Source organism: Delphinapterus leucas, chromosome 10 (genome assembly GCF_059928025.1).
Source record: "Delphinapterus leucas isolate spDelLeu-1000000601 "Yukka" chromosome 10, BTC_Dleu_Yukka2, whole genome shotgun sequence".
In the NCBI taxonomy this organism is placed as follows: Eukaryota; Metazoa; Chordata; class Mammalia; order Artiodactyla; family Monodontidae; genus Delphinapterus; species Delphinapterus leucas.
In genome coordinates, this window is record NC_143138.1 from 72,893,613 (window position 1) to 72,920,878 (window position 27,266).

Consider the following 27,266-nt stretch of genomic DNA (forward strand, 5'->3'; position numbering starts at 1 on the left):
TAATTCCCCAATAGCATGATGTACCATAAGCTGCTAACAGATCTATACTGTAAATGATTAAAACATTCACAGTACAGATAACTGGTTGAGACCTTGAGTTCTGAAGTTAAGACTATGGGGACTCTAATTTGACCTCTGCCACTTGGCAGCTACAAGAGCTCGGAAAGGGCTGCCCTGTGCCTTCGTTTCCCTAACTATAAAACAGGGTGGCAATGGTGTCAGCTCCATGGGGCTTTTGTGGGGATTCGATGAAACAGTGCCATTGAAGAGCCTGGCACAGTGCTCCACGAAGGTTGATGTCCTCTCCCCTTTACAAGAAACAGAAAGACGAAAAAGCAGAGGGCCTCGGGGAGAGGTTAACAACTTGTTGGAGGTCCCACAGTGAATGAGTCCAGAGTCCACACTGTAGTTAGCACTGTGGGTCTCGAGGGGCAAGGTGTGAGAGAGGGGGTCTCTGCTGGAATGGAGCAAGCCCAGGGCAGCTGGATTAAAGGGCCTGGGAGGCAGAACCCGAAGCTTCAGGAACTGGGATGCTGAGCAAACAGGAGGATGAAAAGAAGAAGAAAAAAGCACTTCCAGAGAATATAAAAAAACCTGGTGAGAAACCATTCCAGACCCTCCCAGAAGGCAAGACTGTGCAGGCAGAGGCTGGCAGCCCACCTGGCCCCTCCTCTGATCCCCAGGTCAGAGGCTGAGACCTGGGTCTGCTTTGAAAGATCTCCTCCAGGATTCCAAATCCCTGCCCTCCTCTCTGAGAGGCACACACCTGCAAAGCACACAAGAAATGACAATGAGGTGCGAGCAAACTTCACTGGGCCAGCCAAGTCATGTGTCCAGTGCTGGCCTGGCTCTGACAGCTGAACCTTCACCCACTGTTCAGGCACAGAATTAACCAGGGAGGTGCTTCTGACATTGCAATTGGACCTCTATCACTCGGCAGGCTCGCACAGGTCAAGAGCAAGACCACACCTTCTATAAAACCCATCTGGAAGTTTGCATGTGGCAGGGAAACAGGAGTGACGGAGGACCCTTCTGCTTGGTTATAATCATTCCTCTGTGTCCAGGGAGGCTTGGACAACAGAAAGGGGCAGATGCTTCCGGATGCAAAGCCTGGCACTCGAGCCCTGTGCTCTGCTGGGGTGAGAGCAGCTGTTCCCCATCACCCCCTCCCAAGGGCTGGCAGGGAGAATGAGACCACAAACCAAAGCAAACTGGGGGCACAGGCCCCCAAGTCATTGGGGCATCAGCTGTGATAAAGACACTTGCCCTTGTGCAATTTGGGGTAGCTGCACTCAAGTTCAAAACAGCCAGGTGTTTTAATTCCTGCTGATTGCAGGAGGGGAGCAGCCACTGCCACTACCCAGAAACCACACCTGGTGACCTGGCACCAAGGAAAGCTACCTCGCTTAGCAGGGAGGGACATGCCAGAGCCTGTGGCTGAGGCCAAGGGCCTTGTGTTTCCCTGACAGAGTCACAGGATGTCAGAGCCAGGAGGACGTACAGTGCTCAGAGCCCACAGGTGTCCTGAGGGAGCAGGACACAGAACCATCCATGCACAGAACCGGACTCGGCCCCAGCTCGAGCCTTCTGAATTAGAATCGCCAAGGCTGGGACTGGGAATCTGACTTTAAAGACACACCACCCCACCCCAGGACAACTATGAGGCATGCAGCCCATCACTGGGCTGCTCTGGAAACTGGATCAGTCCTGCCTGCTGGGTTTATCTATGGGAAACGAGGCCATACAGTTGTTGATGGTTCATTCATTCCAGGAGCCACCCAGGGGACTGGCTCTGAGAAGACACAGTTCCTGCCCTATAGGGAGCAGCTGGGTTCATCCGGGGAACTTCTCAGAAATGCAGATGTCCAAGCTCCACTGCCTGTGATTCAGGTTCTGGAGGACTCAGAATCCAGCAAGAAATGAAAGCAAGTTCTGACAAGAAGAGGAATCTGGAAACCGATGGCTAGGCAGGCAATTCCGACAGAGAAGCCAGGTCTGGGGAGGCTGAGGGTAGCTTCATGGCATGAGGGACGGAAAGATTTGTACCTACCCAGCACCTGCTATGCGCCAGCCCTGTGACTACTGTTAACAACATTCATATTCACCACAACCCTACAGGAGGGCTGGCCTAATCACCATCTTACACATGAGAACAGTGAGGCTTGGGGTGCAGTGAAATGCCCTGCCTGAGGTCCTGAGGCCAACAAGAGCCAGGGCTGGGATGTGAGCTCTGGCAGCTGGAGCACTAGCTCTTTTCAGTGTCATCCCCTCCTCCTCCTGAGTCCCCCCTCTATCCACCCACACTGAGAGGTGTCCTTGACTTTTCTCTCTTCTCACCCCTTACGTACAATCAATGACAATGCTTGACCCCCTTCTCTCCAACTCAACTGCTAACACCACTGCAAAGCTTCCATTATAGCCTGTGGCACTTAAAATATGAGCCTAGTCAGCCAGGTCACTCCCTGGCTTAATGCTCTGCAAGGGTTTTTCACAGGCCTGAAGATACAAATCTTCCTCCCAAGTTTGCCTCGGGCCTTCCCACAGAGCATCCCCTCTGCTCCCTCGGGCTCTCTAACTTCTCTCAGCTCAGAGCCTTCAACAGGACCCCCAGCTCTCCCCAGAAGGCGAGGCCACAGAGCAGGGACAGCTCTGTCCAGCCCAGGACTGAGCCTGGGGGCGCACAGTAGGGGTGTGTGTGCTGGGGTGGGGAAGGGTGAGGTGGGGTGTGGTGGTTGACTGACTGTGGGACTCTGAAGCTGGTCTGAGGCTCAAGTGTGGTGGTGTGGTGACAGAAACGCCAGGAAGTCAAAGCCTGAGCAGACAGGCCAGAGCTAGACTGGGAAGGGAAGGCTGCGAACACCACAGAAAGGAGCTAGGATGTAAGCCTGGGGGCCATGGGCAGCTGCAGAGGCTCTTGGAAGCAGGGGGATAATAGGACCAAATTCACATTCACACTCTATTGGTGGAATGAATTGTCATTTTCTCTCATCTCTTTGAAAGGCAATCTGCCAAGAGCTATAAACATTTAAAATCTGCCTGCCCACTGACCCAGCAATTCCAAGTCTATCAAGGATACTCACTGCAGGGTCCTTTCATATTAACGAAAAAGAGAAATTGGCCAAACTGGCCAACTGGAGAATAAACCACAGCCGACAACTCTTCCCAACCCTCGGAGCTGGACATGTTCCAGAATTCATAACGTTTGCATTTTAGAAAGTGAATATGAAGTATGTACAGTATGTTATGTAAAACCCCAGGAGGGTCAGGTGCAGCACCCGCAGTCAAGTACATAAATATTTCTGCAGGTGAACATATGACTATTTCTGCTACACACTATAAAGAGCCTCCTATTAACGCAAGTCAGGTTTGGTCACCAAATAAGTTTACACCAAACTTTTTAAAACATGCAGTTTCTTGATTCCATAACTGTGGATAAGGGACTGAGGGCCTGTGGTCAGATGATGGCACAATAAAAATAGAAAGTGATCGAATATTCCGTGAGCCCTGACATGGGCAGGTAAGCTCCAGGTGCTTCCCACCCACTGGCACTCCGGGTCCACCGTGGGCCCTTATGCCCTTTACTATTCCAGCATGTCTAAACGCTCTTCACTGTCACCACCAGCACCACCGCTAACATCCATGGAGCACTGACTGTGTACCAGGCACTGTCCTTAGTGCTTGACACTAATTACCTCACTAAATCCACACAACAACCCAATGGTGGTACTCTTACTCGTCTCATGTTCTCCAGATTCATCTCTAATTTATCCTCTATCATTCAACGAAGAGACTGAAGCGCGGAGGGACAGAGCGACTTGCTCAAGGGCACCAGCCAATGCACTGTCCTCGGTGGTGTGTGAGCACAGGCTGCCATGTGTCCCTGGTACCAAGTCATGCCTGGAAACCCAGGCATTCTGGCTCCAGAGCCTAGTATACTCTTAACCCCTGCACTTTCCTCATCTTCTCCTGGCAAAGTGGCTTAAAACTTTTACAGAATATGGAAGACCACAAGGACATAAATAGATAAAACTCAAACCATGCTGGCCTTCAGATCCACAACCAGAGTGCTTTTTCTGTCTCAAGAAGAGAGGCCTGGAAATGAAGCATGTCCTTCTCCTGTGGGAAAGACACCAGCAAGGGCACTCAAGCACAGAGCCAGGGATCCTCTGGAGCACAAACCCCGGCCCAGGGAACCTCATGCCCGTCAGCTTGGATATCTGCCCAGCAGACCCACTGGGCTGCCCTGGGCAACCTACAGGGCAGGCTTTAATCTGTTGTTGAGGATCAGCACAGGGTGTGGGTGCTGAGTGATGTGCTACGAGACAGAGGCAGCTTCCACCTCCCCACTGGATCCCCCCAACCTACCCAGTAACACCAACCACCACCACCATGTAACTAACCCTCACCTTCGGGTAAAGCTAGCCAACAGGCAGGTTCCCTCCCCTTCCAGGTTGGGACATTAGAGGGAGTCCGAGGAGAGCACCAGATAGATGCACCTCTCCTTTCAACAGCACCACAGTTAGGAAAGGCCACCCTCCCTCCCAAGTGCTGACCCTTTCTACAAAGTAAGGAGCATGCCAGGGACTGGTGGTAGCCATTGCTCATGTGCTGCAGGATGTGAGGTCGAGATGGGTAAGGATGAGAAGGAACACATGGGAGCACCATGGCAGGGAAAACTCCGGCTTCTCACCTCCTCTCACATCCTCGCCTCCCCTCCAGCCTGCCCTGGCCTCAGACACTGTTTCAGCTCCCCAACCTCCTTCCAACAGCTCAAGAAAAAGACAACCACATATTTTTTTCCCCAATGTACACATAACAAAATAGTTTGCAACATACATTAAACTACACAAATCTTATGTGTACCAGTCCATAATGTTTTCAGATATTTAAATCCCCATGCAATCACCAAACAAATCAAATTATAAAACATTTCTAGCTCCCCAGGTTTCCTCATGTCCCTCCCAGTTAATGTTTTATCCAAAGGCTCTTTTTCATTGCTGAGTGTACTCCATTGTGTGGATATATCACAATTTGCTTATTCACATGGCTGTTGATGGGCCCTTGGGTTGTTTCCATCTTTTGGTAATTATGAATAAAGTTGCTAGGGTCCTCCATGTACAAGTCCTTGGGCACTCATAGGCACTCATTTCTCTTGGGTATATACCTAGGAGTGGAATTGCTGCCCCATAGGTAGGCATATGCTTAGTTTAGGTACACAGTGCCAAAACAATTTTCCAAAGTGGTTGTACCAATTCATATGCCCACTAGCAGTGTATGAGAGTTCCAGTTGCTCCATGTCTTTACCAACACTTTTGTGTCAGTCTTTTTTATTTTAGCCATTCTGGGTGGATATATAGTGGTATCTTACTGTGGTTAAAATTTTCTGGGGACATCCCTGATGGTCCAATGGTAAAGAATCCACCTTCCAATATAGGGTACGCATGTTTGATCCCTGGTCAGGGAACTAAGATCCCATGTGCCGCGGGGCAACGAATCCCACGCACCACAACTACTGAGCTTGCGCGTCTCAACTAGAGAGCCCACGTGCTCTGGAGACCACGTGCCACAACTAGAGAAGAGAAAACCCACATGCCAAAACTAGAGAGAAGACCGTGCACTGCAATGAAGAGCCTGCACGCTGCAACAAAAGATCCCACATGCTTCAACAAAGATCCCGCGTGCCACACTAAGATCCAACACAGCCATAAAAATAAAATATGAAAACAATTTTTTTTCTGATGACTACTGAGGTTAAGTACCTTTCTACATATTTATTGGTCATTTGGAATCCTCTTTGGTGACATACTTGCTCAAGTCTTTTGTCTTTTTAAAATTGGGTTTATTATTGGTTTGTAGAAGTTCTTCATGTATTCTGGATATGAATCCTTTGATGGACATATGTACTTCAAGTATTTTCTCTCAGACTGTAGCTTGCTTTTTCACTCCCTTAATGGTGTCTTTTGATATAAAGAGTTCTTAATTTTATTTTTTTCTAATTTATTCTTTTTTAAACTTTTTTGTACTTGAATGAACTATTCTTTAAACTCTATAGTACTTTACAATTTTCACACACATTATTTCATATAATCCCATAATAACCCTTTTTTTAATCCCCTATCCCTATCTTGCCCCTCCCCTTTCCCTCTTCCAAATGGTAACCACTAGTTTGTTCTTTATATCTGTGAGCCTGCTACTTTTTATTTTATTTACTAGTTTGTTGTAATTTTTAGATTCCACATACAAGTGATATCATACAGTATTTATCTTTCTCTATCTGACTTATTTCACTTAGCATAATGCTCTCCACGTACATCCATGTTCACATTATTGTTGACAAGAGTTCTTAATTTTAATGAAATCCAATTTATAAACTTTTTCTTTATGGCAGTGCTTTTTGTGTCCTGTTTAAGAAATCTGTGCCTCCTCTAATTTGATACAGATATTCTTCTTTATTACCTTCCAGAAGCTCCATTGACTTGCCTTCTACATTTAGATCCTTAACACATCTCAAGTTATTTTTATATATGGTATGAAGTAGGGGTGATTGGGGTGTACTTTGAAGGTAACATTCTGTCAGCTGTGACCACAAACCAGACACACAAGAAGGACCCCCCTTCTTCTGTCACTCCCAGAGGAAGATGCAACTTCCCAGACACCCCTGTCCTTTACCTGGATCCTGCAGAAGCATCTAACTCCGCCTCACCTCCTGCAGCCCAACAGAATTCACACGTACATGTCCTTATTGTTTGAGAGAATTTCTGGACACAAACCATGTACAAAGTACTCTCACCTCACATGAAGCTTCCACAACTTCCCAAAAGTCCATTCTGACAATTGTACATAGGTCAAAATCCTTTTAAAATGCAAAATGGTTAAGTAGGAATATGCACAGGGACAGTGTAAGATAGCACCTGGCTGTCAGATCAACTGAGTGCCCACTGTCTGCATCTACGGGCTGGGTGTTAGGGAGGCCTCAGGATATGACCAGACATAGCCCCTGCTGTCACCATGCTCACAGACTGTGGAAGAGACTAAGAAAAAATGGGGGAAGAGAAAGTAAACAGGGAGAAGTGCTAAGAGAAGGCCTCCCTTGCAACATTTGAGCCAAGACCTATATATGGAAAGGAGCTGGCCCTGAAAAGAGCAGGGGTAAGACCATTCTAGACAGGAGGAATGGCGTGTACAAAGACTGAGAAACAACAGGGATGGGATGTGGCTAGAAAGCATAGCAGGGAGTGGTAGGGTATGTAGCAGAAGGTAAGAAAAAGTTTGGATTTTTTTCCCTAAGCAGAATCGGAATCCAATGGAGGTTATGCTCTGCCTCAGTTACCTTCTTGAACATATTGAACATGCACCACAAAAGCTCTCTAAGAGGATGAAGGGCATTCAGTTAGCTGGTCTACTCTGAGATCCTCTGTCACCTCATGGTTCAGGCAGGCAAAGAACCATAGCCTCTCACCCTTGACTGTGCTTGCACACAAGTGCACGATCGAGTGCACGCCCGTACACACACACACAAACACCTACCCTCTTCATTCTACCTCAAGCTGAGGTCTTAGTTCCTCCTCCAATCCTCGGTGGAATGGGGTCTACACTGTAGACTTTTGCATCTCAGCTCATGATTTCTCAGCACTTATCACAGCTGTAATTTTACTTACATTCATGTGACTATTTGCTTAATATATGTTTCCTGAATGAGTCTGTCTGTTGACTCCAGAAGGTCAGAATCTGAGCCTGTCTTGACCACCAAGCCCTCCCCAGCACCTAGCACATGACCTGGCCCAAGGTTTAAGTGCTCAATATTATATATATATTAAGTTTTTTTTGAATGTAAAAGTTCAAACACATACAAAAGTAGACAGAGTGTGCCCACCATACAACTTCAATGGTCAACTTGTTCCTAATCTTTTTTTCTTCTATACGCCTCCCAGTGAAGTAAACCCCAGCCATCACATCACTCAATATGCACTTGTTGAATGAATGCATGAAAGAATGCCTCTTACTGTAATGGACAAAAAAACCAGGCGCTTAATTTTACTCTTACTTATTTTTCTGTTGATACTAGAAAGATAGGAAAAAGTTGAGGATGGGCCACTTAAATGAGTCAGTTTGCCACCAGGTTAACTCATAAAATTTCAGGAGATGAGATTTAAACTATTGGCTAAGATGAATTTCCTTTCCCCCCGTATTGATCGGGCTTTAACTTTTTTGGTCCTGTCCTTATCATTGCCCCATTCATTAAGAACTGACCGTAAGCAGGGAAAGGTTACATATTTCCTACAATCTCTAATACAAAACTTGAAAGAGCAAGTTTCTTTCCATAAAACAAGACATGTGGCCTTTTACACACAGAAAAATAACGCCTTAGAAACAAGTATTACAGCTTGCTCCTTTCAGGGGCAAACTATATTACACCTATCTTATTTATTGTAACATTTATAGTAATTTGTTCCAAATGAGTCTGGTCCTTTTGCAGTGCCATCAGTTTTATAAACACTGGACAGAACTGTCACGACTGTGATATTCCCAGTGCCCTGCACAGTGAGTGGCACTCAGTACTCAGTGGGTTTGTTTTATGTCATCCACTCTTCAGGATCCCAAAGGTACCAATAAAAATGACCTGAGGGCTTCCGTGGTGGCGCAGTGGTTGAGAGTCCGCCTGCCGATGCAGGGGACACAGGTTCATGCCCCGGTCCAGGAAGATCCCACATGCCGCGGAGCGGCTGGGCCCGTGAGCCATGGCCGCTGAGCCTGCGCGTCCGGAGCCTGTGCTCCGCAGCGGGAGAGGCCACAACAGTGAGGCCCGCGTACCACACAAAAAAAAAAAAAGACCTGAAATGGTAAAATGCAACCATATTTAACGACTTTTTTGTTGTAAAATATACTTATTATCTGTATTTTCCAACTTTTTTCACAAGCACAAAGAAAAAATGTTAAAGTTGTCTTTAAACCTATGACTTAGAGATAGGTCACATTTTGGAGTCTAATCTTCCACGAGTGTGTGTGTGTGTTTATGTGTCAGCATGGTTACAAGTCCAGCCTCCTGAATCTCTGCCATTTGCAGCCTGTGTGGCCTCAAGCAAGTTGCTTCACCCCTATAAGCCCATTTTCTCTTCTATGAGACTGATAAGACTAGCTGATAGGCTGAGACTAAGGCTTGAAGGAGATTGAATGTGCAGAGCCCTGAGCACACTAAGTGCTCAATCAATGTAGCTGCTATTATTGTGTTTCCAAAAAGGAGCTGCAAAAGAACTCTGGACAACTTTTAGGCTCTGCTGGGGAGCCTTCCCAATGGCCTGCACAGAAGTGGGTATACCTGCCTCCACCCCAACAAGGGGAAGCTGATCAGGGAATCGGAGGGGGCGGGCGCCTGGAAGAAGCTCACAGCGACCGTGGCCTCTGAGTCACAGCCAAGTTCCTCCCTGCCACGTCCCTTTGTTTGCTGGGGAGTGAACTGTGACTCACATGGGCTCCAGTCCTGGGCTGGGCCCATCTGACCCAGGGACTGGACTGACCTGCCCACAGTCACTAAGAACACCCATTTGGACACTCTCCTTGTCTATCATTTTTCACCTTTAGAGGGATTCTGTGGGCTCCTGGGTAGTGTACCCCACTGCCACCACCACCACTTCTTTTTGGGTCTGTGCCTGTTTGTTTGGGTTTTTTTCTTCACTGTGTTTTGTTCCACTTCAATTTAACTTCAACCTGTAAAGAAAAAGTCCAGGAGACCCACCATAGGGTTCACACCCATTCACACCCTCTAGCTCCCCTTACACCATTTTTTTGTGTGTGGAAAAATATGCACAACATGAAACTTACCATTTTTAAGTGTACAACTCAGTGACACTAAGTACATTCACAATGCTGTAAAACTATCACCACTATCCTTCTCAAAACTTTTTCATCATCCTGAACAGAAGCTCCATACTCATTAAACAATAACTCCCCTTCCTCCCCTCCCTCTGGCCCCTGGTAACCTCTATTCTACTTTCTGTCTATATGAATTTGCCTATTCTAGGTACCTAATATAAGTGGAATCATACAATATTTGTCCTTTTGTGTCTAATGTATTTCACTTAGCATAACGTTTTCAAGGTACATCCATGTTGTGGCATGTGTCAGAATGTCCTTCCTTTCTATGGCTGAGTAACATGCCATTGCAGGTATGTACCATATTTTGTCTATCCATCCATCTGCCAATGGACACTTGGGTTGTTTCCACTTTTTAGCTATTGTGAATAACACTGGTATGAATATGGGTGTGCAAGTATCTGTTTGAGTCCCTGCTTTCAATTCTTTTGGGTATACACACAGGAGTGGAATTGCTAGATCATACGGTAGTTCTATGTTTAACTCCTCTTGCCCTTATAAGAGTTGGGCATCATAACCCAGCAGCTGCCACAGCTAATGCTCAGTGAGCATTCTCTCACTCTGTTACACACCATTCTAAAGACTTTTTGTGTGTTAACTCATTTAGTCCTTAAAACAATTTCCTGAGGTGGGGTGTGATTATTTCCATTCCCATTTTACAGACAAAGAAACTGAGGTTACCCCTACCAGATGGCAGTGCCAGCACCTGAATCCAGGCAGATGATGCTTTCACACTGTCTCTCCAGTTGTGACCCAAAAAAATCGAGCTGCTCTGCCGACATGCATTTTCTGCCCTGAACAATGCCTTACTTAGGTCTGTAACATCTTCCCTTGCTCTGGACTAAAGAACTAAAAAAAGGGAATGGGGGGGATAGGAGGGGGTAGGGGGTGCTCCACTGGGTTGGATTAGTCTAGACTCACTCCTTGCAGTGAGAGATCCAACTCCATCTAGATCAGTGAAAAGGGGAATTTGTTGGAAGGATACTGGAACAGCTCAGTCCAGTGACTGGATCCACAGATAATGTGTCCAGCCCCCTCCTCATCCTGTCACCACTCTATACTCTGGGGCCCCTTCCTTACTGCTCTGATGCCTCTGAGTATCTTCTCTGACACTTTGGAGCAAGGGTGACCTGAGGGAAGCCCATGGCCTGTCCTGGCTGGGGCTACAGGCAGACCTGAACCAATCACCATAGCCAGGTGGCTGGGGAACCACGATGGGCCCAGCCTGGGCCCCAGTCCCCACCCAGGCTCAGGAGAAAGAGGACTCCTTCAGAGGAGAGGGAGGGAGGCAGGGCAAATGCCCAACAGACACTGTGGTGTAATCTCCAATAGCAACAGATTGGAAGCTGTCCAATAGTACTAAACAAAACAACAAGGTTAAATAAAATTGCTACATCCACGCAGTGAAACATTATGTTGCTGTTTAGCAAGTAATCATGAAGATTATGTAGCAACTTAAAAAAAAAATCTTACGGAGGAATGAATGTCTGGTGGGAAAAAATGGGACACACACACATATACTTACATTGTAACAATTCACATGTAAGAAAAAAATACGGCAAGAATTGTATCATAATGAAAGAATCATAAATGGCTTTTAATATCTATTTTCCAAACTTTCATTTATTGCTTCCAATAATGGAACCAATTTACTGAGTGTCTGCTTGGTGCCAGGTGAAGTGCTGGAAATATGGCAGGGAATAGAATAGAAGAAAAACCCCGGCCCTCACAGAATTTACATTCTAGTGGGGGAGGCAGAAAACGGATAAGATGAATCAGCAAAATATACCCTATACTGGATTGTGATCGGAGTAAAGAGAAAAACTAAGTCTAGAAAGGCAGAGGGGAGTGCTGGGGGTAGTAGTGACAGTTTAGATACGATGGCCAGAGAAGGTGATATCTGAGTAAAGGTGAAGGAAGTAAGGGACCAAGTTACGCCGAAGTCAGGAGAAAAATATTCCAGGAAGGGGGAAGAGTGAGGTGTCCAAGTAGAGGAGAGAATTGAGGCTGATGTGGCTGGAGTGGGTTGGACAGGGGAAGAGCAAACCAAAAGAGGAGTCAAGAGAGGAAATTTGGCCAGATCGTGGGGGTCTTGTAGGCTAAGGACTTTAGCTTTTGCTGTAACCTTTTGAGGGTTTTGAGCAAAATGGGTGGTGATCTGCCCACCACTTTAGAAGGATCCCTCCGGCTTCGAATTGAGAACAAGCTGGAAGGAGGTAAGGGCAGAAGCTGGGAGACCAGCAAAGAGATCACCACAGTCATTCAGGTGAGAGGGGAAAGGGGCTTGGGCAAGGGTGGTAGCAACAAGGGTGGTAAGCAGTGGCCACATTCTAGGTATTGACAGTACACACAGTGGGATTCTCTGATGAGTGTGGGGATGAGATATATGAGTCAAAAACCACACCCCAGGCTTTGGGTCTGAGTAATCAGAAGGATGGAGTTGCCCTTAACTGAGATGTGGGAAGAGGACCAGTGTCCTGGAAGCCCAATAAAGAAAGAGCTTCAAGAAAGAGAAAATGACCAACTATGTCAAACACTGCTGGTAGCCAAGCAGGATGGGGCCGCAGATGGGCCACCGGAATAAGGAACATGGCAGTCACTGCAGACCTGGGCAAGAGATATTCATAAGGAATAATGGGCTCAAAAGAGAATTGGGATAAAAGCGGCATTATTCATAAGAGCCCAAAGTGGAAGCAACCCAAGTGCCCCTGCAACAGAAGAATGCATAATCAAAATGGGATCTATACATACACTGGAATAATATTCAGCCTTACAAAAGGAAGGAAATTCTGACACATGCTACAACATGGATGTACACTGAAGACACTATACTAAATGAAGTAAGCCAGTCGCCAAAAATGACAAATACTGTCTTGCAAATACATACAATACAAATACTGATTCTATTTATATGAGGCATCTAGAGTAGTGAATTCACAGAGATGGAAAATAGAATGGTGGTTGCCAGGGTCTGGGGAGAAGGAGAAATGGAGAACTGTCATTTAATGGATATAGAGTTTCAATTCTGCAAGATGAAGAAGTTCAGGAGATTGTTGCACGACAATGTGAATATACTTAACACTACTGAATTGGACGCTTCAAAATGGTTAGGATGGTAAGCTTTAAGTTATATGTAGTTTATCACAATTTTTTTTTAAGTGAGAGAGCATGCGAGGCAAAGAATTGGAATCAGTAGGTCCAGACAATTCTTTCAAAAAGTTCTGCTCTAAACTGAAAAGAAATGGGGGTGTAACTGGAGGAAGAAGTGGGGTGGGTTTTTTTTCTTAAGTTGGGAAAAATAACAGCATGTTTGTGTGTTGATGGGACAGATCCAGTGGACAGTGTTCTTGAATGTTTAAATTACTTTCAAAATAAAAAGCTATACTTTGGGGTGATGAATATATTGTGGAATTGGATAGCTGTAATGGCTGCACACCCTTGTGAATATACTAAAAGCTACTACGACACTGTATACTTTAAAAGCGTTGATTTTATGCTATGTGAATAATATCTCAATTAAAAAATGATAAAATTTTTTAAAAATGATAAAATTAAAACTATAATAAATTTAATGTTGTCTGGGTACCATGTTCACACATACAGCCTGAATTCCCACCCAGACAGCCCCAAATACCAACAGTTCCTGTGGCCAGTGACCCAGAGGTCACCACAGCTATGTGGTAGCTTGTGGCCCAGGAGAAGGGAGCAAAGTCTCTCAAGTTTAGGCTGAGACACAAATGTCACATTAGCATATACAGCAATTCAGATAAATCTACTGAACAAGCACTCAGTAGCTGCAAATAAATGGCCCTGTTTACTTAGGGCCATGAATTCTCAGGCCTCTGATCTAAAAGTGAAATGTAAGAAAAATCCATTCAACTCAAAGCAAGAAAATCTGAGCTGCTCCCACCCCCAACTCATCTGCCAACCCATGCTGTCCCTCTGTAATTGCACAGGAGCCAGGGATGGCCTTATTTTGCAATTAGTCATGCGAGAGGGAGTTCTTTCTGAAATGTTCACCCATTTGTAACAGTACCACACTCCTGCTTCCCACTGCCTTAGTCATTTCTTCTGAACAACTTCAAACAGTATCTTATCCCCTGTGATACTTAATTTTAAACGTCAACTCAGCTAGACTCTAAGGCCCAGATATTTGATCAAACATTATGTAAGATGTTTCTGTGAAGGTACAGGAATTGTTTTTAGATGAAATTAACATTTAAATCATAGACTTTGAGTAAAACAATTTGCTCTTCATAATGTGGGTGGGCCTCATCCAATCAGTCGAAGGCATTAACAGAACAAAGACTGACCTCCACTAGCAGGAAGGAATTCTGCCAGTAGGTGGCCCTGGGAGTCAAGCTGCAACTCTTCCCTGAGTCTCCAGCTTGCCAGCCTACTCTGCAGATTTTTAACTTGCCAAGCCTCTACAATCACATACAAGAATCACCAATTATTCAAAATAAATGTCCCTCTCTCTCCTTCTCTTGCTCTCACTCTTGCCCATGCTCCCTCTGTATGTGTGAGATATATATATGTGTGTGTGTGTGTGTGTGTTTTATATGTACTATGTTTAACTCATTAGGATATTAAGTTATAGCCTATTCCTTTGAACTTCTAACAGTACCGAGTTTCTGGGTTCAAGCCCAGCTCCACTACTCATTCACAGCGTGACCCTGGGCAAGCTACCTCTCTGTGCCTCAGTTTCCCCATACATAAAACGGGGATAATAATATCACCTCCATGAGTTTGCTGTGAGAATTAAATGAGATAGTACATATAAAACACATAGTAGGGGGCGCAGTGGTTGAGAGTCCGCCTGCCAATGCAGGGGACATGGGTTCGTGCCCCGGTCCGGGAAGATCCCACATGCCGTGGAGCGGCTGGGCCCGTGAGCCATGGCCGCTGAGCCTGTGCGTCTGGAGCCTGTGCTCCGCAACAGGAGAGGCCACAACAGGGAGAGGCCAGCGTACCTCAAAAAAAAAAAAAAACACATAGCAGGTGCTTCCCTGGTGGTGCAGTGGTTAAGAATCCGCCTGCCAATGCAGGGGACACGGGTTCGAGCCCTGGTCGGGGAAGATCCCACATGCCGCGGAGCAACTAAGCCCGTGCACCACAACTACTGAGCCCGAGACCCTAGAGCCCGTGCTCCGCAACAAGAGAAGCCACCGCAATGAGAAGCCCACACACTGCAATGAAGAGTAGCCCCCCCTCACCACAACTAGAGGAAGCCAGAGCGCAGCAACAAAGACCCAATGCAGCCAAAAATAAAATAAATTTATAATAAATAAATAAATAAAACACATAGTAAATTGTCTAGGACAGTGTTTTTCAAATAGTAGGTTTTTGACCCATTACTGAAATAAATTTAGTGGGTCTCACAACCATAATTTTTTTAAAAAGCATAAATTCATTAATGCTGGAAAGAATTATCAGAGGACACTAGACATACAAAGGACACTAGGCATACATATATAAGTAGTGTCTCACCAAACTTCTTTTAGATATGTGTGCACGCACACACACACACAACAGGCTACTGTCTAGATTTATTTTTTACAATGGGTCACATCAAAAACAAGTGTGAAAAGCCAGACTCCACCATATAATAAGTACTCAATAAAATGTGGTAGCATCATCATTATTATCTCACTCTAAAAGGCAATATAACATTCTTTACTAGTATAATAAAAGAGAGCTGCTAATATTGGTATCAATTCTACACCTTGTTTCCTGCAGTGCTGTTTAAGAGTCACTCCAGCTCCCTAAGTTAACTCTCTCTCCTCGAAGGACTCAGGCGGTCATTTAAATATTTTCTGACTCACAATGCTGGCCAAGGATTAGCAAGCCCCTGCCCAGCCCAGAACACATGAAATATGAGCAATTTGTTAAGAAAACCACTTGACTCTGCAAGACTGCACAGGGCTTTTGTAAAATTAAAGCCAAGCTGGAGAGAAACAGTTTTTCCACCCCCCTGGGAGATGTGTCATAGAGAGAGGTTATGCAAGGTCAGCTAAGCTGCACCTCCTGAGACTGGAACCTCACTCAGCTCTATAACACGCTTCCTTGTTTTGGGGTTGGGTTTTATCACTGTGTTTTTCCCCTAACTTTCCAGGTGCACATGCATGCACACACACCCCTCACTGAAGAATGGAAATGAAATCCCTATGAACTATTCTAACAGCTTAGGTAAAGGGAATCTGTTAAACCAAAGGAGTTTAGGTTTTGAAGATCTCAAAATAATTCTATTGCATATAAGTTTTTCCCCCTCCAGAAATGAACTAAAAACTCAGCCCAAATTTTTTTGAAACAACGGGGGTAATTCCATCCCCCGCAACACACACATATACACACACACATGCATTAGCACTGTTTTGTTTAAAATGGACCTCCTCATCCCAGCTGAGAGTAAGCTGAGGTGTGAGTGGATGTGCAGTTTCCAATGGAGTTCCCAGGGTGTTCCTTAAATTCAGAAAACCAGATGCCTATTGATGCACATGTAGGTGCTTTGCTTTTTATTTCTTCTTCCATGAGAATACAATCTTGGACTTGTGCCAAAGCATTACATCTGGAACACATAAGTGCATGTAGGGGTGTAAACTAATCTTTTAATGTGTGATAGTATTCCTTTCTTATTTTTATTCCATTCTTCAAACTATGATTGGGGGGGTGACAAAAATTGCTTTAGCATCAAAACTCTCCCCTTAAATGAAATCCTACCTCTTTGCCCAATAGATAAAACAAATTAAAATGCAGCCTCACTCCAATGCCCTCCACCACACCCTGGTACCTCCAGGGCTGTGGGGGTCCCTAGTTCTCACCACACGTCTCAAGGCATGGAGGCAGGGGAATATGGGAGGATCTCCAGGAATCTCCATCATGCCCTCAGAGTAAAGGGAAGCCAGGTCTGCCATATGCTCAGTCAGTGCCAGATGCACTTCCATTCCACAAATTCAGGCATTAAATATTGTATCCGAGGTCTTCAGCCTTAGATTAAACACTACACTATATTGTGTCACTATCTTCAACAAGGAAAAGAGATGCTGATGTTCCTGGATTTTTGTCTGTACAGCCTGAAGGATGGGCCTCTGAGTGTCTCTTCAGCAAACGATGACTGGGGGAGCTGAGTGAGTGATGCACCCAGTAAAAGTATTTCAGGACTGGACTTAATATCATTGAGATGGCAAAACCTCCCACTGACCTACAGACTCAATACAACCCCTGTCAAATTCTTTGCTGCCTTTTTTGCAGAAATTGACAAGTTGATCCTAAAATTCATATGGGGACCCAAAATAGCCAAAACAATCATGGAAAAGGACAAAGTGGAAAGATTCGTATTTCTCGATTTCAAAACTTACTACAAGGGTATAGTAATCAAGATAGTAGCAACAATGGTACTAGCACAAGGACAGACATACAGATCAATGGAATAGAAATGAGAATGCAGAAATAAACACATTTATGGCCTACTGATTTTTGACAAGGATGTCAAGACAATTCAATGGGAAGAATAGTCTTTTCAACAAACTGTGCAGGGTCAACAGGTTATCCGCATGCAAAAGAATGAAGCTGTACCCGTCTACCTCACACCACACCTAAAAATAATGTATGAAAGACCTAAATGTAAGAGCTAAAACTATAAAATTCTTAGAAGAAAACTTAGGCATACATCTTTATGATCTTGGATTAGGCAAAGGTTTCTTAGATATGACACCAAAAGCACAAGCAATACAAGAAAAATAGATAAACTGGCTTCATCAAAATTAAAACCTTGGGCTTCAAAGGACACCATCCAGAAAGTGAAAAGACAACCCACAGAATGGGAGAAAATGTTGAAAATTCATGTATCTGATATGCGACTGAATCTAGAATATATAAAGAACCCTTACAACTCAATAGTAAAAACACAACCCAATTTTTTAAATAGGCAAAAGATCTGAATAGACATTTCTCCAAAGAAGATATACAAATGGCTGATAAGCATATTAAAAGATATTCAATCAACACAATATTGAAGGAGAACAAAGTTGGAGGACTGAGGCTACCCGATATCAAGATTTACTATAAAGCTACAGTGATCAAAACAGTGCAGTACTGGCAAAAGAACAAATAAATCAATGGAACAGAATAGAGAGCCCAGAAATATAGACCCTCATAAATACAGTCAACTGATCTCTGACAAAGGAGCAAAGGCAATGCAATGGAACAAAGACCATCTTTTCAACAAATGGTGTTGAAACAACAGCACATCCACATACAAAAAAAGAAAAAAAAAATCTAAACATAGACCTTACACCCTTCACAAAAATTAACTCAAAATGAATCACAGACCTAAATGTAAAATGCAAAAGTCTAAAACACCCAGAAGATAACACAGCAGAAAACCTAGAATACCTTGTAATGGTGATGCCTTTTTAGATCCAACACCAAAAACACAATCCATGAAAGAAATAATTGATAACTTAGACTTCACAAAATTAAAAATTTCTGCTTTGCAATAGATAATACCAATAGAAATAGAAGATAAGTCACAGAGTGGGAGAAAGCATTTATGAAAGACACATGTGATAAAGGACTGTTACACAAAATATACAAAGAACTCCTAAAACTCAACAAGAAACAAACAACCTGAATCAAAAACGGCCCACAGACCTTAACAGGCACCTCACCAAAGAAGATATACACATGGCAAGTAAGCATATGAAAAGATGCTCCATATCATCATATGACAACAGGGAAACACAAATTAAAACAACAATGAGGATACCACTAAACACCTATGACAATGGCCAAAATACAAAACACTGACAACACCAAATGCTGACAAGCATGTGGAGCAACAGGCACTCTCATACACTGCTGGTAGGAATGGAAAATGGTACAGCCACTTTGGAAGACAGTTTGGTGGTTTCTTAAAAAACTAAGCACTCTCTTACCATATGATCCAACAATCACACTCCCTGGTATTTACCCAAAAAAGCTGAAAACTTATGTCCACACAAAACTTCTGCAGGGCAGAAGCTGAGACACGGATGTAGACAACAAACGTATGGACACCAAGGGGGGGTGGGGATGGTGGTGGGATGAATTGGGAGATTGGGATTGACATGTATACACTGATGTGTATAAAATTGATGACTAATAAGAACCTGCTGTATAAAAAACAAAACTAAACTAATACTAAACTTTCTTTGGGTTATTTGTACGGAAATATGTTAATATAAATGTTTCAGACATTACATGAAATTCCTAAAAATCTTATATGTTCTGGTATAATGTTATAAGTCATAATTCTAGTTATTACTTTAAAATGTATATCTCAAAAAAAAACCTGCACATAGATGTTTATAGCAGCTTTATTCATAATTTTCAAAACTTGGAAGCAACCAAGATGTCCTTCAGTAGGTGAATGGAAAAATAAACTGTGATATACCCAGACAATGGAATATCATTCAGTGCTAAAAAATGTGTTATCAAGCCATGAAAAGACATGGGGAACCTTAACTGCATATTACTAAGCGAAAGAAACCAAAATGAGAAGGCTACACACTGTATGATTCTAACTACATGACATTCTGGAAAAGGCAAAACTGTGGAGACAGTAAAAACATCAGTGGTTATGGTGGAGGGTGGAGGAAGGTATGCACAGGTAGAGCACAGAGGATTTTTAGGGTAGTGAAATACTCTGTATGATATTATAATGAAGGATATATGTCATTGTACATTTATCCAAACCCACTGAGAGTAGAATACCAAGCGTGAGCCATTAGGTAAACTATAGAATTTAGATGATTATGATGTGCCAATGCCGGTTCATCCTTGGTGACAGATATACCATTTTGGTGAGTGCTGTTGATAATGGTGGAGGCTATGCATGTGTGTGAGCAGGGAGTATAGGAGAAATCTCTGTACCTTCCTCTCAGTTTTATTATAAACCCAAACTGCTCTAAAAAATAAAGTTAAAAAAAGATATTCAACACCACTAACCATTAGGGAAATGAAAACCAAAACCACAATGAGATACCATTTCACACGCACTAGAATGGCAATAAGCAAAAAGATGGACAGTGACAAGTGCTGCTGAAGATGTGGAGTAATTGGAACCCTCATATACCACTGGTGGGATTGCAGAATGGTACAGCCACTACAGAAAAAATTCCTCAAAATGTTAAACATTGAGTTACCATCCGACCTGCAATTCCACTGCTGGGTATGTACCCAAGAGAAATGAAAACCTATTTCCATACAAATTTGTACACTCTTCCCTGGGGAAGGGGAGAGCCAGGGCAGGTAAAAAGAAGACAGCATATGGACAGAGAAAGTGCTCTTGTACATATGGCTAAATGAAGGAAAAAAAAAAAAAAAGGCTGGAGAAGAATAGATAAAAAATGAGCAATTATGTTGGTTTTTAAAGATATACACAGGTACACACATCTGTACGTAAGAATGTAAGAGAAATACACAGCCAGCTGATCATAAATGTTCTTTCTGGATGCAAGCCTGGGATGAGGGAGGTGGAATTTCATTTTTTACTCTACAACTTCTGATTTGTTTGCATTTCCGTGTATTAAGAAATAATCAGAGTTTCCTATGCAAAAGAGCATTTCTTTTTCTAGCCAAAAGGGAAGGAAAGAGGGAAGAGGCCACTGGAGTGGGCAGTGCGGGAATCTGTGAAAGTGGACAAAAGCGAAAGAGCATTCCAAGTAGTGGGAACAGCAGGAGCAAAGATATGAAAGTGGAAAAGCTTCTGGGGTATTTGGGGGATGTCAGTTCAGCTCTGTTACAGGAGGCAGAGGGTGACTTGGGATGTGGTGTGGTAAAGATGAGTAGGAACGGTGAGTTGAAGCAGCCAAGTTCCAAGGTGTCATATGCCCCTCAGCGACGGAGGGCTATGGGGACGTGGGATGGCCACTGTAGGCTGGGGGCTGGGGAGACTGCTGGGAGAAGATGGGGGGCTGTGGTTGGGCAAGAGGTCTCGGCAGTGGTTCAACCTGGCCTCTGTCTCACCATAAACTGACCCCCAACTCCATTATCCAGATTTGGCTCCTAATAAGATCATCTCCAAAAAGAATAACACCCACGCCAGTGAAACCCCCAAATCTGAATGAAGAACTTCCAATGTGTCTGAGCACACCTCTCCTATTAGGAGCACAAAGCAGTGATGGAGTGACCTGGGTCAATCCTTAGTCACCAGATGACCACCCTGGACAGCCCCTCCCGCATGCACGCTGTGACGGGAGTAAGCACTTTGCAAATATCTTTTCATTTCATCCTCAGAGCAGACCTGTGAGGTACAGGCAAGCACCACCCCCTTTTACAGATGAGCAAACAGGCTTGGAGAGGTTAGGCATCTTGTCCAAGGTCACTCCACTGAAAATGCTAGAGTGGAGACTGGAACACAGGACCCCAAATGCCATCTCTACAATTTCTATTTGCCTCAAAGCCGGTCAGTGTGCTGCTCCAGCTTCCAGGAAATATTACTGAGCTCAGAACTGGAGATGAATTCAGGGCTTGGGGTTCTATTGGCAGGAACAGCAAATCCAGATCCATAAATTTACCATACGCTGGCTGGAAGTGGAGGTGAGGTGTTGGGACAAGGAACCAAGTTGAACTGTTAAATAACTAGCTTGGTCTTTAGCTGGCTGAGCCAGGCAAGACACCAAGCTGCCTCCTTTATCCTCCAACTCTGGCCACGGGCCCCAGCCTCTCTTTCTGGAGCATTCTGGTTTTGACTTGGGCCCCATGTCTAGTTCTGCCCTGACTTTTGGTCCACCTTGGAAAAGTCAGGAGACACCTGGGAAATGAAGGCAATGACCTCCTCCAGCCTTGTTGTTCCACAGCCACCAGAAACCCTGGGGCATCCACCTAACATCGCAACAAACCTTCACTGAGCCAGGAACTGAGCATTTGGCCAGGAGCAGCCTTTGCCTCCCAGAGCTGACATTCCACAGGGATGTGCACAACAGAGAGGCCTATCTAAGATATATAAAACACCCATCTTGGGACTTCCCTGGTGGCACAGTACTTAAGAATCTGCCTGCCAGTGCAGGGGACACAGGTTCGATCCCTGGTCCGGGAAGATCCCACATGCCGCAGAGCAACTAAGCCCATGCGCCGCAACTACTGAGCCTGTGCTCTAGAGCCCACGAGCCACAACTACTGAGCCTGTGAGCCACAACTACTAAAGCCCACGCGCCTAGAGCCCATGCTCCGCAACAAGAGAAGCCACCACAATGAGAAGCCTGCACACCGCAATGAAGAGTATCCCCCGCTCACCGCAACTAGAGAAGGCCTGCGTGCAGCAACGAAGACCCAACGTAGCCAAAAATAAATAAATTAATTAATTAAAAATAAATAAAACACCCATCTTTCTTTAAATCACTGAATAAATCTTCAGAGAAGATCCTCCTCACCTTCATCTCTCCCAATACACCTGACAAGAGGCCCAAGAAAACAAACAGTTGGCAAGTTATTCATCACTCCACACCACAATTGGGTGTGAAAAATGGGTTCCGAAAAATGGGTTCACTAAGAGGGTCCGTGACACAGGACAGTTGCAGGGATAATATGAAGATCTTGGTGCTGAGCTCAGCAGCCCAAGGCACAGCCATTCAGATCAACTGTCATTTACTGAAGGCTCTGCTATGTCAGTTCGTTTTCCACAGTATATTCCAACACACACACACACACACACACACACACACACACACTGCTATAACCAATGAGAATCTTGCATCAAGCCCCCAGGCTCACGCTCAGTTGTCAAGGCAGCAATTTCAGGAACATCATCACTCCAGGTCCCGCCCTCTAGAAAGGAAGGCACGAGCATCCTGCTCAACCAGGAGAACACACAGTGCTGAGCTCTTACTCCAGTCACCTGCTAGGATTTGGGGAGAAGGTGGGGGAGCTTCTGCCCACACGGCTCACTTCCCCTCTCCCTTCGCCAGGGAGACAGACCATGTCCAGGGCTCAAGAGCTGACTGGCCACACCAGGGGCTTGACCACAACCTTGGGTTTTATATGCATAGAATGGTCTTCCCCAAGACACCCACATGGCTGCTCCCTCTTTCAACTGGGTTTCTGCTCAAATGCTGCTTCCTCAGAGAGACCTTCCCTAACCTAAACCAACCCTGCCTCCATCCCAGCCACTCTGGATCCCTTTCCCCAGCTTCATCTCCTTCATCACACTGATCACACTCCCTGACATTATATTATAGGTCTAGTTGTCTGCTGTCCATCTCCATCACTGGGATGTGAACTCCTCAAGGGAGGAACGCTGCTGGTTTCCTTGACTGCTGTGTGGCCAGGCCAGAGCCCTCCCTCCAGAAGTGGTTCTTGAGCTGAGCTAAGTGGCTAAGGCACATGAAAAAAGCAAAGCTTGCCACCAAACCTCTCAACAGTGGACCCGGCTCCACTCCCCACAATGGTGACCTCCCACGCAGAAACTGACTCAATAAGTTAGAATCATATGTGAAAACATTTCGTTTTCACTCAAGTTTCAACTTGTATATGTGAGGTGATATGAATCAGGCAATATTTATACAAACCATGAAGATAATGGGTCCAAGGATGAATAATTTTTTTTTTTTTTGGCCGCACCTTGTGGCATGTGGGATCCTAGTTTGGACTGCTGGGGAAGTCCACCAAGGATTAATTTTTTAAAAATATATCTAGGAAAAAAATATATATATCTATATCTAGGGCCACAATTAATAAACCGATTAAGGAATGAATTGAAAAAATCCAGGGAAAGAACAAAAGAGTGAAAGAAACAGAGCTCCATACCCCATTGTCACCCACCCCTGCTGCCCAATGAGTTACAGGAGCCTGAACAATAAAGATCTTGGCCTCGAGAGTTTCTAAGCTACTGCAGTTTTCTTTGGTGCCTCTTTGCCTCAGGCGCCCTCAGATGACATACGACTCAGTAGCACACTGAGTTTGGTCAGGGGCTCAGGAACCTTGGTGATGGCAGAGAAGTAAAGGCAGCTTTCTGGGATGGATGGTGATGGATGAAAGGATCAGGATGCAACGCAGACCAGAAAAACTGGAGCAGTAGCATGCAGAAGCCTGGAGGCCACATCTCATCCTCATAAGAGGGGGTACGGGGACTATATCTGGTTCTCTGCACACCACATCTTTCCTCCACAAGAATGGGCTCTCTCTGGAAGCAACGAGTTCCATCTCACTGGAGGATTCAAGCCCAGGTTAAGCAATAACTAGGAAGAGGTGTTGTGGAGGTGGTTTAAACTGCAGGTTAAACTATGTGACCTCAAAGGTCACTGAAGCCTGGCCAGTTCCTTTGCATTTCACTACTCTTAAACCTCTCCAGACTCGCCTTGCTTCTCTCAGCAGATACTCATTCGTTCCGTCACTCAGGGACATCTATTGAGCACCTACTGTTGCTAGGGGCCAGAGCTCAGCAGTGACCAGGGCAACACATCTACCCTCTTGGATTCTACATTCTTCTGGGTGAAGACAATAAACCCATAAACAGATACATGAGTAAGACCATTTCAGGTAAGCACCATGAGTAAAATACAATGGGGGAATGTGACAGAAACTGCGGGGCTGCTTTGGACTGAGTGGTATGGGGAACCTTCTCTACAGAGGAGACATCTGAGCTATAGGGCAAGAAAGTGCCAGACATGAGAAGAAGTGGTGGAACAGTGTGCACAGCAGAAGGAAGAGCACGTGCAAAGGCCCTGAGAAGTCTCCTGACACACTGAGTTCAAATTCTCATGAACTGCATCCCATCCTAAAGGTCCCACCATAGGCCAACAGTTCCTAACCCCACCGCCTGCCTTCTTTCCCCAAATGACTTCTTTATCAGATTTTCTCAAGTCAAGGCAGACCTGAATTTTCCACTGGAAGGTGTGCTCTGCGCAAGGGCACAAAGGAACATGTGTGCACCTCCACCTACAGGGGCAGAGGTAATGTTGACATCTCGACTCCATATAAACTTGGGCCTGCCCTGTATAGGGAGCAAGAACTTGCATCTTCCCACCAGCGGTTCAGGGCCCACATTTGTGGGGTGCGGGCCTTTTGCAGAATATGATGAAAAGAGAACCCTCTGGAAAAATGTACACCTGTGCTCCAAGCATCTCGCGTATATTTCAGAAGAGCCGCAGGTTCAGAATGCCTGTCTGTGGTTACCACTGCCAGAAGAAAAAAATAAACTGGTGTGGCCCAGAGACACTCCACTGATGGAAGGGACAATCTGTTAGAGGTGACTAAATGGAAGGGAGGAGACAAGATCAGGCCCTCGTACCCCTAAATAAACTCCCACATTCTCAGAGATTAGAGGATGTCAGCCTATCAGGGGGACCAAGGCCTGAAGGAATTCTGGTGAAACCTTATCCACTCCACCCCAGCGAGGGAAACATCCAATAACACCCCAGAGCCTCCAGAGAAGGTCCAAGACCCCATTTTCCAGGAGTGTCCTTGACAAAGGTCATCTCTAATCTCACATTCTGAGATACATTTTGCACAAGGCTGGTTAACCATAAGAAGTGTTACTACAAAGTCCAAGTATTTCTAGGCTGAAGGGGACACCGAGGCTACTGTGTAAATAATTCAGGTCATTAGCAGGGGAAGGGGAAGCGCCAAAAGCCTGCCCACCTACCTCACTGGGGAGCCCCATCCTCACTGGGATGCCCAATTAGACGTCAACCAAAATAATAACAAGAAGAACAGCTAACCAAGGTAGAATTTACCTTGTACCGGGCACTACATTAAAACTTTAATCTTACCCAACCCTTTAAGGTTTGTACTATTATCATCTCCACTTTACAGGTGGGGAAATTGAGATACGGACAGGTGAAGTAACTTGCCCAAGACTACACAGCTAAGACGCAGACATAGCAAAACTCCTCTTCCACACCCCAGGATAGAAAGTGGTAACACCTGGGTAGTGTTTCTGCTCGTTCATCCACGACAGCTAACGACTACTGTTTGGCAGTTCTCGCACCCTCCTCCAGTGCTGGAGGCAAGCCTGCTTCAGGCATTAAATGGAGCAAGAGCCCTCTAGGAACAAGCCGCCCTGTTTCAGAAACGTTCAAGCCCATGATGAGGCCGCCGATAGTGCAAGCGCGGCTCTTCCCCGTGGCAAAGCCCCAGGGAACCTGACCAGGTAGGAACTACCACATTCAGAAAACAACTCACCTGTCTCTGACTACGAGGGACCGAAGTTCACCTTAACTCTTTGGTGTCCGCCTCCCCCGCCTCTATCTCGGGATCCTCTGGCCGCGCAGTTTTAAAGACGCAGCCGCGAGCACTACGGCTCGGGTGGGCCAGAAACCGCGGCCACCGCCCCGCGCGCCCAAAGCCGGGTTCCCAGCCGCGAAACGACCGCAGCCCTCCGAGCCCCAACCAGCAGCGCCCGAAAGGAAGCCACCCCGAGGAAAAGCGGCTGCGCCCCAAGACAGGTGGCACCTCGGGAACTTTCGCCCAAGAGTTACCAGAGGACCTAAGTCAGGGTCTCCGGCGCGAGCGGCAGCCGCTCCAGGCTGGTGGTGGCACCGCCTACCTAAGCCGCGCTCAGGGTGCCCGGAGCCAGAGAGCGCACATCGCTCGCTGCGGGCACAGGGATGGAGCGGGGACGACTTGGAGGTGGGGGTGGGGTCCCGCTCCGGCACGGTGGGTGAAGGTAGAGAGGAGCCAGCCGGGGAAAGTGTCCCACTCCGAAGGTCTAGCAGAGCAGCGGGGCTCCAGGCCAGCCGCCCACACTCACCTCGGCTCCCAGCACGGGCTCGACCGGCGAGTCTGCAGGAGCGAACCACAGCTACGATGGTGGCAGCGGAGGCTACGGGGGCGGTTCCCCGGGGCGGGGCGGGGAGAGGCCGGGGGCGGAGAGGCCGAACCGGCCACGTGGGCGGGAGGCGGGCCGGGGACCCCAGCGGGCGCCGCAGCCCGGTGGCGGGGTACCCGGACGCAGTCAGGCTAGGCCGCTGCTCAGCACTCCCTTCCCCGTGTCCTGCCGGCGTCCCGCGGAAGGCTAGGAAGGGAGGGGAGATCTGGCCCCCGGGACAGCCCCCAACGCCTAGTTCGGAGAGAATTTACCGGGTCGGGGAAAGGTTGCACAGCCCAACCTCCCGCTCCCGCTTCCCCCGGGGTGGCTCGCGGGACCCGTATCCGAGCGGGAGAGGACCGTGGCGACCCCCCAGGGGCTGCCCTGGCGGGCGAGCCGGAGCCTGCGCTAGGAGCCCCAGCCCCGCCTACCAGGCTGACCTTGGGCGTGTCGGGTCCTGCCCAAGCCTCACTTTCCTCGACTGTGGGGGTGAGATTGAGGACGAATCCTCGCGCGCCCAGCAGGTTCTCAGGAAACGCCAGCTTGTGGGCAGACGCTGAGCTTGAAAAGATAGCAGCCAGCTGTGGCCTGGGTCTTCCGTGCTGAAATA

At 46.1% G+C, this 27,266-nt stretch overlaps 1 protein-coding gene across 2 annotated transcripts in view; it reads right to left on the minus strand.

Annotated features, from left to right (window-relative positions):
• Nucleotides 1-26,699, minus strand: part of ARHGEF3 (Rho guanine nucleotide exchange factor 3) — a 310,231-nt gene extending 283,532 nt beyond the window's left edge. Inside the window, exon 1 of one of the 2 annotated variants that reach the window (XM_022572818.3) lies at nt 26,600-26,699. The gene's annotated coding sequence lies outside the window, so the exon portion shown is untranslated. The remainder of the gene's footprint in view (nt 1-26,599) is intronic. The other variant, XM_089919494.1, reaches the window with a different exon arrangement.
• Between the last annotated feature and the right edge of the window lie 567 nt (nt 26,700-27,266).